Consider the following 15,126-nt stretch of genomic DNA (forward strand, 5'->3'; position numbering starts at 1 on the left):
ATTCAAATCAGCCATGGTCGCGGCAAATGCAACCACAAGCAGAGAGGATATTGGGAGCACACATAATAATAAGTCCGGGCTCACCACACACCAGGCCTTTTTCTAAAAGCGTATTGGAGGGACAGGGTGGGCTGATAGAAGTGAAGCAGGGGACTTACACTGTGTGAGACTTGCAAGGAGTGTCAGACTTTTGAAGTGTTTGACCAGGACAGAGTTTGAGTAAGATTCCTCCTTCTGGGAGGTCATGGCAGGAATCCAGACTGGAAATGATGATGGCCTGAACTGGGGGTGGGGGCCTGAGGATGGGTGTAGGAACATGGAGAGAAGAGGATTCAAAAAGGCTTAGTGTGTAAAATCGAAAAAGGAGAAATGAGATGGACATTATTATGTGTGTGGTTGACATTCACTAGAACAGATGTCTGACCTGGGTGACCTCCAGCTGTTCTAAGAATCCACTCCTCCCAGTACTTTACACCCACCCTATACACTTAAAATACTTTCTCTCACAGCAGCCCCAGGATACTGTTAGAATGCAGATGAGGTCAATTGTGATGGCACAGGCCCATAATCCCAGCACTCAGGCCAAGGCAGGAGGATCATAAGTTTGAGGCTAGTCAGAGCCACATAGCAAGACCCTTCATTTGAAAAGAAAACTAGATCTATGTCACTTGGATCTTCCAGTCGCTCTCTATTACACTGACACTTAACACTCTCCTGATTCCCAAGTCTTGCCCCCTCCACCCGCGGGCCTTACTAGAGCCATCCTGTACCCTTAGCTAGCTGTCTGTGCCCCATTGTGCTGCTTGCATGTGGTTGCTTGACGATGCCCAGAGTGTGTGGGCCCAGGGATCTGTCTTCTGTTCCAGTGTTCATTCTTCTAATTGCCTTATGTGAGAGCCCCTTTCCTACTTGGAATTCAGCTGGAAGGTCAGTTTTGTGGAGAAGCTTTCTGTGGTGACCCCATTGGGCCCTCAGACAACACCATTCTATGTCATTTTGATTCTCTACATCTTTTATGAAGTCATCACTCCATGGGACATTGATTCCAACCCCCCAGCACTCACAGACACTAAATTATGAACATGTTAACTCCTTTATGCAAAGTGGCATGGTATCTCTAGATTATATATTTGGCCTTGTAAATTGTTTGTGTTTTTGTCTCTTGGTTGGTTGGTTGGGTGTTTTTATTTATTTATTTATTTTTTGTTTGTTTGTTTTTTAGAAAATAACGAAAGGGAGAAAGCCTGTACCTGTTCTCAGTGCCCCTGGGCAGGCTATTGTGTCACTCTGGGAGAACTGCTCTTGCTAGTAAGTGGTTTATAGACTTTGCAGTCCTTTGGCCTTTCAGTTTCCTGGCATGCCAGAGTCTTGTACAGCTCTGACAGATCCTCAACTGTGGTCTGGCCTCTGTTCTCTTCCTACATTTCCCAATGCCCTTTAATATTTCCTACCTTATTTTCTCAGATGGTAGGGAGCTGTTCATGGCAGGAAGGCGGGTCCTAAGGAAGGTGTTTGGTGAGGGCCTCTACCCCTCCCCCTGGTTTGTGTCATCCCTGCTGCACCACAGATGCCTTCCATGCTCCAGGGTCCTAAGGGCAGGAGCTATTCAGATGCTTTTTTCTAACTTTGTTTCTCTCCTAGATCCCCAGAGAAAATGTTTGTTAAAGTCAACTTAAGTATAACATTTCATTATTGAAACTTAATATTCAGTTAATAAAATCCCCAGAAAATTTAGTAAGTAGAAACCATGACACATAATGACCATTTTTATTTGTTTGTTTGTTTGTTTTTTGAGCCTGAGTCTTTCTATGTCAGTGGTTCTCAGATTGTGAGTCTTGACCCCTAGGGGTCGAACAAACCTTTCACAGGCGTCACCTGAGACCATCAGAAAACACAGATATTTATAGTACAATTCATAGCAGTAGCATAACTACAATTATGAAGTCACAACAAAAATAATTTAATGCTTGGGGGTTCACCACAACATGAGGAACAGTATTAAAGGGTCTCAGCATCAAGAAGGTTGAGAACCATTGCTCTATTTAGTCCTGCCTCACCTGGAGATTACTATGTAGACCAGCGTGGCCTGCCTGTGCCTTGAAAAGCAGGGATTAAAGATGTGTGACACTTGCCCAGCTCCATTCTTGGGATTTTTAGATCTCTAGTAATTTGCAGAATTCTTAATAAGTTAGTAATTCATATTTAAATATAATATAATATATTTGTCACTCTTTAAGAATTTCATACATGCATACAATATATTTTCATCATGTTTACACCCCACTTTTCCCCTAAATCTCCTCAGATCCACTGCCTATCTCTTCCCAACTTCATGTTCCCTATCTTTTAAATAACCCACCAAGTCAAATTTATGCTGCTCATCTCTTAAGGGTATGGGGTCATCTGCTAGAACACAGTTAACCCACCAGGAGCCTCTCCCCTCCCTAAAAGCCATAAACTAGCAATGGCTCCTTAGCTAGGGTGGAGTGTTGTGAGCCCTTCCCCTCCTCCACAACATAACACTTACACTAATCAACTTAATTCAAAGGTAACATAGACTTATTAAGAAAAAATTGATTGTAATAAAAAGAAAACAAACTCAGTAGTTAGGTGCTTGCAAAAGGATTTCAGTTGACTATCCGGAACCCACATGTGGTCAAGGAGCCAGCATGGTGGTGTATGTTTATAATCCCAACTCTGGAAAAGTGGAGACTTGAAGAACCCTAGGGTTCACTGGCCAGCTTGCCCTAGGCAAGTCTCCAGCACATAACAAGTTTGAGGCTGCATGGGATTCTGTCTTCAGAAAAGCAAACATAGGGAAGGATAGATAACTGTATGCAGAGTTCTGCAGCTGGTTTGATTCCAAAGTGTTGGCACCTGGCTTTGATCTGCCTTTTGTGACTGTTACCTTTTGTGTCCAGTACCTTCTGTTTGAAGTATGTAAATCTTATCTGAGAGTTTCCTAAAGTTTTGAAGCCTATGCAGAGCTTGGTTGTGGGAGGACTCAGCAAACTGAGATGTCCTGTGTCTGGGAATTGCTATGGCATTTGTCTCTTTGGGGAGCTTCAGATAAGAGGTTTTGGTATGCAGAAATTGACTTGCTAAAGGTGTGAATTGTACTCCATAAAAAAGCCCTTTGCAAAGCTATGGTGAGTCAGTTGGACAGAGGCTGACTCCCCTGCAGCAGCAAAAGCTAAAATTTATCCTAGAGTGCACCTGTTTCTTCCAAGGACAGTGTGGACCCAACACATGACACAACAGATAACTTTACCAACCCTGAGGAAACTAACCTCCTGTCTCCCTTCCTTCCTACTTCCTATAGGAGAACTTGAATACCTTAGTTGTTCTGAATTTGTTGAAGCGCATCCCAGCTGAAGATGTCCCTTTACTTCTGATGAACCCAGAAGCTGGAAAGCCCTCTGATTTGATTCTCACCCGACTTTTGGGTGAGATCCTAAATGATGCTATTAAAAAGGTCAGTGTCTCCTGTTAACTTGTGCATTCACATGCATCTAGAGATGTTAGCCCACTAGAATGCAGGAAAACTCAGAGAGCAGGTTTGTTTCTGATCTTTCTGTACTCATAGCACTGGATCTCAGGAGCCAAGACGCAGATGATCATGGAGGACTGGGATTTCCTGCAGCTGCAGTGTGCCCTCTACATCAACAGTGAGCTCTCTGACATCCCCCTCAACATGGCCCCCAAGAAGTGGACTTGAGGCTTTGTTCAGTGCCTGAAGGGGAAGCAGGGTAGGTTCCTGACAAGATCTACCATTGTTACCTACTGAGGGAGTATATGGCTGTTCAGATCCCCAGAAACAGCACAGGGCATATCATGGAACCCTTGGTGGTTTTGATTTATTTAGATTGATTTAGAGGTAATCTGTCAGGGAAGAGGGTGGATTTCTCTGGCGGAACAGTCATCTCACCTGACCCCAACCTCCGGATTGATGAAGTAGCTGTGCCAGTTCATGTGGCCAAAATTCTAAGTTTTCCTGAGAAGGTAAATACCATTCAGCTGCCCAGTTCTTTGTTTCCAATCCAGTGTTTCCATTTTGATAGTTCATGCTACATATAGAGGCAAGTCCCCAGAAACTCACACAGCTTTGTGAAAATATCTCATTCCATTGTTTTTATGGTTTTAAAAATAGTCCTCTGTCTGCATATACATCTGCATGCCAGAAGGGGGCATCGGATCCCATTATAGACAGTTGTGAGCCTTACTGTGGTTCCTGGGAATTGAACTCAGGACCTCCAGAAGAACAGCCAGTGATCTTAACTGCTGAGCCATCTCTCCAACTCATTCCACTTTGTTAAACACACAACCTCTGTAACATCTACACTGGTGCAGTCATAGTTATAGCTGGTGGTTGTTGGGTTTTCATTTGTTTCTTTGTTCCGGAGGTGGAGATCCAGCCTGGGACCATGTGTGCCAGGCATGTAAACACTGGATCACTGACCTACACCCTGCTCCACACACCATGGGATCTCACTGACTCTAAGGAGACCATTCTTTTTTTTTTTTTTTTTTTGACAATTCTTATAAAATAGCTATATTCAATAAGTTTATTTTTAAGTGGGTTTTTTTTTAAGAGAAGGTTTCACTATGTAGCTGTCTGTCCTGGAAATTACTATGTAGTCCATGGTGGCCTCGAACTCACAGAGCTCTGCCTGCCTCTGCCTCCGAATCCTCTGGGATTAAAGGCCTGTGCCACTATGCCGGTCTCAGCTTTTTAAGTGTTTAAAGGGGTGATGGATAAAGTACTTCAGTTACTGTCTTTGTATTCTGTTCTTATTTTTAGTGTATGTGTGTGCATACATGCTTGAGTGTGAGTGCACATTTACACAAGTGTGCATGTGGAGATCACAGGACAAATTTCAAGAGTCAGTTGTTGAGACAGTGAGTTCCAGTGATGGAGCTTAGGTCCTCAAACCTGCTGGCAAGTGCTTTTACCAAACCAATGAGCCATCTCACCAGCTCTACCATATCGCTGTCAGGTAGAGACAGCATGAGAGGACATTTAGACATGTTGGTGTTCTGGAACTAAAGAAACAAAATAATACCAGAGCTCAGATTATCCTGTGTAGTCTTACAGGTAGAGATGAGGTCAGAGTCCCAAGTGTCTAAGTCCTCTAGAGGGGGATGCTGATCTTGTGGCCTGGACTTCTCATTCAGCCTCCCTTAGCTATTTCCTAGCATGACTGGGGCGTGGGGGTGATAACTGCCTCCTAGTTACTGAGAGGTCTCTGACTCTTACCATGCCACTGGTCAGGTCTCATCATTCATCCTTTCCATGGCTCCCAGGAATTATAGCTTCAGGGTGACAAGGCTGAGTGAGAGGGTTCTTTGCTGCACTTACAAACGACTATAAAACTTGACCCTCTGTGTTTCTCTAAAGGTTACAGCAGAGGATTTCTTTCCAGACCCCATGATCATTTCCATTCCCTGATGCATCAGTAGCTCTATGTGTTGCAAGAAAAGACAATCTATGTGTGTTTCTGTTGCTGGGGATTGACTCAGGCTAATTCCTCCCTAATGCTAGACTAGTGCATTAACTGATAAGCTAGCCCCCCAAAATTGTTCATGTTCTTGACTGTTTATGACACTAGTTAAAAGTGACAGGCCACATTGTTGGGTCACATGCTTGATACAGCTTTGTGTCCTGTCTGTCCCTCTGTGGAAGTGAGGATTTGATGAGCCAGTGAGCCAGATAAAGGTGAAGAGGGTAAGATAGCGGCCAGAGTCCCTTGTGCAGACAATGTCTCGTCTGTACTTGTTTGTTATCCCCTGATGCTGTGGACATCTGCTGGGAATTGCCCTTTGGTTTTGAGATGTGCTACATTTGTCAAAAGGAACTGTGAATGTCTTTTCCACTCGTGGTGTGAGGAGCTGTGACTTAGGATGTTCACAAGTACAGTATGAATTTCCAAGACCACCAGGATAACCTAGAAGCAGTGGTTTCTGGAAAAACAAGTTTGTTTTCTAAGGTGTCTCTCATTCTCTAGGCCAGAGTCACACTGCTGGCTGGTGGAGGAAGGTTTTCCCAAGCATAGTTGAGAAATGGCTGCTGCCCTTGATTCCTATAGTCTGTAGCCCTGCTTCTTTGTCCTCTGTCCCCAAAGAGGGCTTACATCTGATTCTCTGCACTGAAGTCTGCATGGGCCCTGTCTTGAATTTGCATGAAAACCAGTTTGCACCATAGGGAGCTGGGTGGGAAGACTAAGAAGCCCAGGAAAGCAGTGTGCAGAGTTCTTGGGGCTGGTGAGGTTTCTGTTGCAGGGAGACTTGACACATGTAACACGGGAGGTTGGAGCATGAGCTGCCTCTCATTGCACAGGCTAGTGAGGCACTGGTGGCCCTGCTGTTCTCAGGCAAAGGAGGGACTCTTCAGGGATGTCTAATAAAGTGCTGTTGATGTGATTTCAGTGTAACCTCGTGCTGGGGATGTGGCTTGGTGACAGAGTGCTTACCTAGCACACACAAGGCCCTGGGTTCATCTCTAGCACCATGAAAACAAACAAACAAGTAAACAAATGACCTGTAACCGTGAAATTGAATGGCAAGTCTAATTGTGTGCTATGAAGCAGTCTTCCCCAGGCAGCTGAGTCTCCTTCTCTTCCTGTAGAGAAGGCTGGTCAAATCCCTGGAAGACCTCTGCTCCCAGTATGATCTGACAGTGCGGAGCTCCACTGGTGACATCATCCAGTTCATCTACGGAGGAGATGGCTTAGATCCTGCTGCCATGGAGGGCAAAGATGAGCCTCTGGAGTTTAAAAGGGTTCTGGACAACATCAAATTGAGATACATCACTCTCTTAGCGGGTACAGTCTTCTAGGGGCTCTGTCATTGGTGTAGATACTGTTTGTAGTACCACACTTCCCACTTAATCATCTCTGCCTCAGTACTAGATTGGTACCTTGCTGCTATTAGTTATTCTGTTTTCATTCCTGAGCCTATTGCTAGTCCATATCAGATGCTAATGGAAGAGGCTCTGGCTCCTCTCTTCTGCTGGAGTGGACTAGAGACAAGCTTTGTAAAGAAAGGGTATTGGACAGAAGGCTCATTTCATATACTGTAGCCAGGAATGTGATTTGGAACCAATCTTTTTGAATAGTAATTGGACAAGAGTCATCTGGATTTCAGTCTAGTGCCTTATGACCCAGATCTTCTAGCAGCAGGAAGTGGTTCCACTGAGCTGGTTTTTCAGTTGTTTCTAGTAGTTGGAAGCCACCAGTTGAGAATGGGTCAGAAAGCACTAAAACTTTGAGTAAACCCCATGAGCTTGAGGAGTGTTGACACACTTCCCATCTGGAGATGTTTAGTTGGCTGAATGGTTTTTGTAGTGCAGAAGTTGAGGCCTGGACCTAGGGAATGCTGGACAAGGGCTCTGTTATGAACAACACCTTGATCCTTTGTTATTCTTTTACTTTTTATTTTCAGGCAAGGTCTTACTCAGCTGCCCAAACTGGCCTTGAATATGTTCTGCAGCCAGGCAAGCTTTCAAGTAGCTGAGATTACAGAATGGGCCACAAGACCTGGCTACAGCATTGTTCCTTTTTAATACAAATCTGGGCTGGAGTTGAATTGGGAAGTAAAAGATCCATACTCATGAATTAGAGTGGAACTCTTTAAATAAGGTGGGGATTGCTGAGTGGGGTGATAGTGCATGCCTGTAGTCCTGTGGCTTGAAGGGAAGATGATCATGAGTTAAAGGCCAGCTTCACTCCATAGTGAGCTTGAGGCTAGACTGAGCTACCCAAGACTGTCTCAGACAAACAAACAAAAGGCAGAGTATCATCTTATCTGGTTTTCATTTTCAGATGAAAAGTGGAGTCTAGAGTTTGTTAGCAGAGAGAGCCACAGGTTGCTAAAATCTCACTGAGTATTTTTATGTTTGGTAAATTCCTCTGCCTAGTGCTCTCCCTCCCCCTCACCAGGCATATGTAACCCATGTCCTTTCTGTACTCAGGCAGTGTTTCCATGTCAGAGCAAACCTGCTCTCAGTAAGAACGAGCTCACCTTGACCACTGAGGCCATCATGAAGAAGAACGAGTTCCTCTGCTGCCAAGACAGCTTCCTGCAGGTAGGCTCTGCCCTGTGGTGGTGCGAATGTGGTCTGTCAAGTGCCTCCCACTGCATTTTGTAAGCCATGGTCTTAATGTGGTTTTTATTGTGTTCTGGGCAGTATCTCACTAGCCAGCATGAAGAATTAATGTCTTGTCTTCCTATTAGGAGGAAGAACCTAGAGAGCTGGACTGTGTGAGCCCTGTCACCAGTCCATGTCCACTCTCATATTCCTTCTGCAGCCATTCTGAACATCTGTCACTAGTGACTGCCATGTGTCTCAGATTGCAGCATTTTCCATCACAGATCAGAAACCCATTGCATTGTCTTCCCATTCCTCCTGAGGGCCTTCAACATTGTGTGCCTTGAGGGTTACCTTGGTTTATGTTTTGTTTTTGAATTTGTGGGTGCTGGGAATTAAACCTGGATCTTCTGGACGTAGAACCAGTGTTTTTACCTGCTGAGCCATCTCTCCAGCCCTATCTGAGACTTTAATTCTTACTTTAATAAAGCTCTTTCTTAAATGAAATCATTTCTATCTAGAAAGATGTCTGAACTGCAGCATTACCCTTCATGTCTCATATCTTCTCAATGTAAAGAAAGAGTTGAGCTAGGTATGGTGGTACACAACTTAAGTCCCAGCAGTGGGTGGTAGAGGCACCCGCCTACTTTACAAAGTGAGTTCCAGGACAACCAGAGCTATCACATAGAGAAACCCTGTCTCAAACAAAACAAAAAAGGAAGAGTTGACTAGGCCAAGGCACTCTGAGAAGCTGTAACCATAGGACAGAAACAGTGATGTTCACAGTGATTGATAATGCTTCCAAAGAAGCCTTCACAGTGGAGGCATGTGAGTGTGGAAATGTGTGGCTAATGGGAAAGGGGGGCCAGATAATGGGATAATTCCATGGGGTCTATTTGAAAGTCAAAGGAATTTATTCAGGGTTTAACTGACAAAAATAATAATTGAGGTTTTTTTTTGCAGAATCCAGGAGAGTTGGGTCATGGTCCAGTTCGGTTCTCAGGAGAGCTCTGAGAGCATTGATCCACAGCATCAGCATCCAAGACCATGAGGTATCAAAGAGGGAGCAAGCATTTACTTCTCCCAGGTCTTAAGGGGTCTCTGTCTGGGCCTCACCCTGGCAGGGGCAGGTACCTTGCAGTTTCCTACTGCCTCACTAGGGGTGGTGCTTCAGGGTAAAGTACAGACAACCACTCCTACCTAAGCCTCATAAAGTCCCTAGAGTTATGCTGACCTCCTTCCCACAGTCTTGTGGCTGAGATATGGTTGAAGATCACTCATGGGAAAAGGTTGTGTAATGAGAGCTAGCTACATTTTAAGTAGAGGGTCAGTTTCCCTAGAGTGGCCGGCTCCTTACAAGCACTGTGGAAGAGAACCAATATTTACATGTCTGCCTTGATGCTGTGTATTTAGTAGTTGCTAAGATATGTTACACTGTGTCCATTGTTGGAGGTTGTGGAATGATGCTGTCCAAATCATTGAGAATCATACAGTTGATGTGTGTTGTATAATCTTTTCATGAAATGAAAACATTGATTAAAAGGGTAACTGAGAAGATCAAGAAAACCAGAGATAAATATGGCAACAACAATAAGGCACAGCAGAGGTACGGCCTTCCCAGACTGGTGGGACACAGTGTTTCACAGATGCAGCTGGTCTTGACTGTGCACTTGGATTTGTCCTTCTATTCTTGTGTGCTATACCAGTTGGACCATATCCCCCTTACCCAAATAGAGAAGTTTCTGGAGACCTTTGTAGCCAGAGAGTTTTCTCTCCAGGTCCTGCCAAACCCCCAAAGTCTGACAGCCCACTTATAAAATAAACACACAGATGCTTATATTATTAAAACTGTTTGGCCTAATGGCTTAGGCTTCTAGCTATCTAATTCTTGCATCTTAAATTAATCCATTTCTATAAATCTATACCTTGCCACTTGGCTCATGGCTTACTGGTGTCTTCACAGTCTGCTTGTCATGGTGGTGGCTGGCAGTGTCTCCCTCCACCTTCCTGTTCTCTCAATTCTACTCTCTATTAGTCCCACCTATACTTCCTGCCTGGCAACTGGCCAATCAGTGTTTTATTTATTGACCAATCAGAACAATTTGACATACAGACCATCCCACAGACCTGTACAGCCAGGATACCCTTCTCTGCTGAGCTGTCCTAGCAGTTCCAGGCCTGAATCTCCCGAGCAGTCAGAATAATTTCCCTTCCATACTGAGCTGTCTCATCGCAGCTCCAGGTATCCAGGATACCTCGCCCTCCAGGGCTGAGCTGTCTCATCACAGCTCCAGCTGTCAGAGCTGTCTTAGCAGCTCAAGGTGTAGCCTGACTTCCAAAGTAGTCAGGATACCCTTCCCAGAGTTGCAAAACTCACATTTTGGTGTAGAAACCCAGGACCGAACCCACAGAGTAGCAACAGTGACTTACAGACACCACTGCAGATGCCTGCAAGTCACCTTGTGGTTCTGGGAATTGAACTCAAGACCTCTTGAGCAGCCTGTGCTGTCATCCTCTGAACCACTTCTTAGCCACCTGAATTTTATGCCTACTGGTTGCATGAAAGAGAAAATATTAAACTAGCTAGCATTCTTGAGCACTAGATGAGTAGACATTTCATCCCTTTGATGCCATTACCTAGACATGAATAGCCATGAATGGTTTTTCTCCTATTTGGTTTGTAGCCATTCTCTGTAAACCCCGAGTGATGCAATTATATATTTCAAGAGACCCTAGACTATTAGAACTAGAGATACATCATGTTTTTAGGGATAAAAATTTGTCTATTCTCTAAGTTTGGCAGAAGAATAATGTCAAATGAGAAATAGCTGCTCCTGGTTGTAGACCAGCAACTTTGGATATCCAGGGTGGTTGGAGGTGTTCCTGCCTCCTGTAGTATACTGAGATCTATTCCAAGACTCTGTGTTGATGGGATACTCTCTCCTGTGCAGAAAAAAGATGATAGTGGTGGTCAGAGGAGCAAGAATATTGTTGAAGAGGGCAGAGTGAGGTGAACTGGATATCTCTTGTCATTAAATGAAGCTTCCAATACTGGCAATGGATTACATTTAGTCAATTGGTTGGCCAAATGGGTCCAGTGGGACCTGAGACAAATCAAGGTATTGTAAGGCTATTGGTTGCTCTCCAAACTGATAGGACGGTGCTATTCTTGAAGATGACACCAACACGACTCATTGAACATGGATCAGTCAAGCTTATGTCTCCCCAGATCCCTCACCACATATGGACTAGATTTCCTGGCACTGGAAGTTACCCTGCTCACTCTCAAAGAGAAAAGTAAACACCAACCTAGCTACAATGGTGACCGCATCAAAGATATGCTGGTGCTGTAGTGGAACAAAGCTTTTGGAAGAAACCAACCAATATCTGACTCGATTAAGGCCCACTCCATGAGATGGAACTCATACCCAGGACTGCATGGGTGGACAAGTCCTGATAGGCTAGGGTCCATGGGGAAAACAAATACTACTGTTCTGCTCAAGGAGCTTAGCAAAAAAATGACTCCTAACAATATTCTGCTGTACTCATAGACAATACCTTTGTCAGCCCTCATCAGAACAACTTTCTCCTTTAGCAGATGGGAACAAATACAGAGACTTTCAGCTAGAGCATATGCAGAGAGGAAGAGATCTTGAACACTCAACCCTAAACAGGACATATACACTTAAATTCCTTCCCTCAGGACTTAGGGAACCCTGTGGAAGAGGAGGTGAAAAGAATGTCACAGAATACTGCAGATGGCAGGACCATGATACATCTACTGAGGTGAAGCACAGATGTGGAGTGGAACCAGACTAATCCTGAGAAAAGCTGCACTGCATGTGTTGCACAGGGTATAGCTGGAGAGGGAGGAATGCCCCATCTATTTGGATTCCAGAAGATCACATGAGTACCAGATGCTGGACATTGGGCTGTAGGATTTGAATTAATAAGATGGATTTTGGTATTCTTCCCATCTGAAAATTTCTGTGCTTCAGCTCTTCTCTTGTGGAATAAGAAAATATCTAATTTTTTTAAAATTTTGTTTACCAGATCCAACTAATAGACTTTTGCTTTGTTTGTTTTTTAGAGATATTGGACTTTTGAAGTGTTGTAATTTTTAAAGTTTATGGGATTTTTAAAAAAATTACACTGTGTTTTATATTATGATATTAACATAAGAATTTGGGGAACAAGAAATAAATGGTTATGGTATTCAGATGATGTGTCTGTGTGTCATGCTGACAAGGAATAGAAGTCCTAGTTAACTTTATCTGTCCACTTAAAACAACATAGCAACAATACAAATTAGAATCTTAATATAGAACCTACATGGATCAGAAGGCACATTAATCATAGAGAAATTTTCTCTCATGGTTTTATATAATTATACTTGATAAACATTTTCTGTATTACAATTAAGTTTACAGCATGTGTATTTGTATTTGATAATAACATTTATGGCCTGACCACTTAGGGTTGGATAACCTATGATGGGATTTGTTCCTAGGAAAGGTTAATTTTCTCACCTAGATTTTTGAAATATTCTGGGTGCCACTTCCCTGTCATATATAAAAGAAACTACCTAGGAAATAAGATTAAGTTTAAAATAATTGTTGAACCTTATTTCGTGTTATTAGTTATTATGTAAAATAGTGTTCTTTAAAGCAAAATTAGTGTAACTCAAAGAGGTGGTTGGCTTCATGGACTATGTCCATCCATTATCAAGGGTAAACTTCAGAAGTTAATCCATTTATTTAAATTTAAACATTAGCATTAAATTAAGGTTAATAATTAATATGAAGTTAATTGTAGTCCATCAGAAGTTGTCGTAGAATAACATGATACGTGAAAATGAGCAAGGCAGAGGAAAGTTTTATACTTTCAAATGTTTGTTAATATATCAATCCGGATAATTTATTGCAATGATTGTTTGTTGTTATTGCATATCAAACAAGTGGGCTTTTTTGCTGTGGTGATGAGACTTACTGACTGAGGGGAAAATACAACCAGTATTTTCATTTCTTCAAAGAAAAATTTATTGTCCATATAATGGCATATTATAGATTGTGGAAACTGTACATGAATTACTTCCAACAGTTTTTGAACAAATTGTTGGCACAGGATAGGGCTATTTAACATTCCTTTTGGGAGAATCTTCTATTGATATCTCATAAGAGGCTGAGAATTATTGTAAGTACATACCATGAAGGCAAACTTTTCTCTATCCTTTTCTTATAGATGTGTAGTGAAGAGTCTTTTAAGTCAACAGTTAAGAGGCCATTCTTTTTTTATTTTATAATTTAGTTTAATTTACATATCAGCCCCGGATTCCACTGTCCTCCCTGTCCCCCCCCCCCCATTCCCCTCAGCCCACTTCACATTCCCATCTCAACCAGGGAAAGGACTCCCCTGGTGATTCAGCTTAGCCTGGTAGATCCATTTGATGCAGGTCCAGTCTCTTCCTCCCTTCACCCAGGTTGAGCAACGTGTTCCAGCATAGGCCCAAGGTTCCAAAAAGCCATCTCATGCACTAAGGACAGGTCCCGGTCCCACTGCCTGGGAGCCTCTCAAACAGTTTAAGTTAATCTACTGTCTCACTTATCCACAGGGCCTGAACCAGTTGGGGGCTCCTCAGTTATTGGTTCATAGTTCATGTGTAGCCACTAGTTTGGCTATTTGTCCATGTTCTTTTTCCAATCATGGTCTCAACAATTCTTGCTCAAACAATCCCTACTCTCTCTCGCCAATTGAACTCCAGGAGCTCCACCTGGAGTCTGGACGTGGATCTCTGCATTGGCTTCCATCAGTCATGGAATGAGAGTTCTACCATGACAGTTAGAGTGACTGGCCAACCAATCACCAGAGTTGGTCAATTTGGGCTTTGTCTCGACCATTGCCAGTAGTCTATTGTGGAGGTATCTTTGTGGATTTCTGGGGACCTCTCTCTAGCACTTTGCTTCTTCCTATTCCCATGGAGTCTTCATTAATCATGGTCTCTTTTTTTTGTTCTCCCTCTCTGTTCTTGACCCAGCTTGGATCTCCCGCTCCCCTAAGCTCTCTTTCCCCTGACTCTTGCCATTCATTAACCCCCCCTACCAGATTGCTCATATAGATCTCATCCATTTCTCTGTCATTGGGCAATCCCTGTATCTTTCATAGGGTCCTCTTTTCTAGGTAGACTCTCTGGAGTTGTGAGTAGCAGTCTAGTCATCCTTTGTTTTACATCTATTATCCACCTATGAGTGAGTACATACCATGTTAGTCTTTCTGAGTCTGGGTTACCTCACTCAGGATGTAATTTTCTAGATCCATCCATTTGCCTGCAAACCTCCTCATGTCATTGTTTTTCTCTGCTGAGTAGTACTCCATTGTGTATATGTACCACATTTTATTTATCCATTCTTCTGTTGAAGGGCATCTAGGTTGTTTCCAGGTTTGGGCTATTACACACAATGCTGCTATGAACATAGCTGAGCGTGTGCCCTTGTGATATGATTGAGCATTCCTTGGGAATATGGCCAAGAGTGGTATAGCTGGGTCTTGGAGAAGATTGATTTCCAATTTTCTAAGAAAGCACCATATTGATTTCCAAAGTGGCTGTACAAGCTTGCATTCCCACCAACAGTGGAGGAGAGTTCCCCTTGCTCCACATCCTCTCCAGCATAAGCTGTCTTATGCTGAATGATAGATAGATAATGGATGTATAGATAGATAGATAGATAGATAGATAGATAGATAGATAGATAGATAGATAGATAGATAGATAATGGATAGATAGATGAATAGGTACATAGAATTACAAGACAATTATGCTGATGAACATATACACATAAATTCTCAATAGAATACTTGCAAATCAAGTTCAGGTTCACATCAAAGAATAATCACCCACCATGATCAAGTGGTCTTCACCCCAGTCCTGCAAGGATAGTTCCACATACATAAAACACACTATTTATTCCACCACATAAAAGGAATAAAAGACAGAAACTACATGACCATCAGAGTATAAAAGAAAAAGGGCCTTTGTGGAATTC

The 15,126-nt window shown here is 43.0% G+C and overlaps 1 protein-coding gene across 3 annotated transcripts in view; it reads left to right on the forward strand.

Annotated features, from left to right (window-relative positions):
• LOC143267300 (disks large homolog 5-like) overlaps positions 1 to 15,126 on the forward strand; it is a 48,196-nt gene that overhangs the window by 957 nt on the left and 32,113 nt on the right. For 2 of the 3 annotated variants that reach the window (XM_076544607.1, XM_076544605.1), the window contains exons 2-7: positions 1,223 to 1,308; positions 3,323 to 3,475; positions 3,587 to 3,749; positions 6,626 to 6,821; positions 7,970 to 8,083; positions 9,050 to 9,138. The gene's annotated coding sequence lies outside the window, so the exon portion shown is untranslated. The remainder of the gene's footprint in view (positions 1 to 1,222; positions 1,309 to 3,322; positions 3,476 to 3,586; positions 3,750 to 6,625; positions 6,822 to 7,969; positions 8,084 to 9,049; positions 9,139 to 15,126) is intronic. The other variant, XM_076544606.1, reaches the window with a different exon arrangement.

Source organism: Peromyscus maniculatus, chromosome 9, assembly GCF_049852395.1.
Source record: "Peromyscus maniculatus bairdii isolate BWxNUB_F1_BW_parent chromosome 9, HU_Pman_BW_mat_3.1, whole genome shotgun sequence".
NCBI lineage: Eukaryota > Metazoa > Chordata > Mammalia > Rodentia > Cricetidae > Peromyscus > Peromyscus maniculatus.